This window comes from Salmo trutta, chromosome 23, assembly GCF_901001165.1.
Source record: "Salmo trutta chromosome 23, fSalTru1.1, whole genome shotgun sequence".
Taxonomy (NCBI): domain Eukaryota; kingdom Metazoa; phylum Chordata; class Actinopteri; order Salmoniformes; family Salmonidae; genus Salmo; species Salmo trutta.
The window spans coordinates 13,416,474-13,418,061 of NC_042979.1; positions in this window are offsets into that span (position 1 = coordinate 13,416,474).

Below are 1,588 nucleotides of genomic sequence, written 5' to 3' on the forward strand. Positions count from 1 at the left end.
CCTTTCTAAGTAGACTCAATTATCTAATCGAACAAAAAAGTGTCTCTCAAGGTTGACATTGATGACTGACTCGTTTTTCTAGTGATGCTTGAACATGATGGTCATTGTATCTTGTATTTCGGCAGGTAATGTTGAATGAATAGATGGACAGTGTAATAGCCTACCCATGGAGATAGAGACATGATGTCGTTTTATATAACAATATCGTTTTATTTCTAGAGATTTGTATATGATAATACAAATGTGCAAGGGCTGATCCCGAGTAGCAAGAGGTGAACTTCAGTTTGATTTTATTGGAGAACATCTGCTGTGGTAGGAAGGTCATAGCCGCGCGTCGTAATTCAATTTCAGCACCAAGGATAGCGCATTCTAACGTTCATACACTTACCGCACTGCCTCTGCTGCATGTCAGTCTGAAATCGAAGAAACCAAATGCCCCTACCATTTCCTTTTGAAGTTCTTCAATATGTGTTTTCAATGAAGCATCATTTAATAAAGCATGCATCACTCAAATCTGTGGATGAAGCAAACCAGAATCACAATTTCTGAACTGTGTAGAAATTATTCAGCATCGTGTGTGTGCATATATGTGTGTGTGTGTGCGTGCTTGCGTGTATATATCTTTATGCGCTGCTTGTTTGTTGGCTATGTGTCAGGATTCTTTACATAGTTGAATGAGAATCCTGTGGTGAGGGCTCTCTATGGTTTCTTTGGCTGTTTTAGTGCTGGTTTGGCTGACAGGTCTATTCCCCTCTGGATGCTGGGGGATTGTCTCTCTCTGCTGCACCTGCGCCCCTCCCTGAGCCTCTGTCTGGGCACTGCATGGGCTCTGACAGCAGCAGGCTTTATGAAAGCTGAATAACAGGCCCCTCTCATTCCAAACCCCTCCACAGTACAATGGATATATGATGGCTCAGACCCTGAGTCATCCTCTCAAACCAAGAAAGACAGGCACAGCTTTTTAGAAGAAGAACAAAACAGTAGGCTACTAGAAATGTTTATAGGAACCCACCTGTTGACCTTAACATCAACGTGCGTGCAGTTCATAAAGTGAACAACAGGTAGCTAGCATGTCTTTGCTGAGATCACCATTCCACGGTTAGCGAGACTCTGTTTTCCCCCACACTGCACAGTACGTGTCTTGTTTTCAAAGGCATCCTTGCATATATGGTGAATGAGTACGTCACCTTTAAATATGTATTGATTTTCAATGTCCTACTAGCCCTGCTAGTATAACATATAAAATAACCTGTTGTTTCTTCACTGTGTGGGCACTGCACTGCATGAGTTTGTTTGTGTCTTTGTCTCTGTGCGTGTAAATGTGCACGTGTGAGAGAGCAGGTTTAGGGCAAAAGGTGCTCCTCAACAGTGTACACATTCTTTGTCCACAGGCGGTATTAGAAGGTCAGACATCCATACAGTGTTTGACGTCCAAACTGCTTTCAGTCAACAGCCATCATGGGTTCCTCTTTTGTTCTTGTCAAATCTTTAATGGTCTCAGACCATTTTTATAGACCCAGGGGTGACAGGGTCTGTCGATATTAACACGTTTCTTCCCTTTGTTTCTTTGCTTGTACTGCACAGGTGA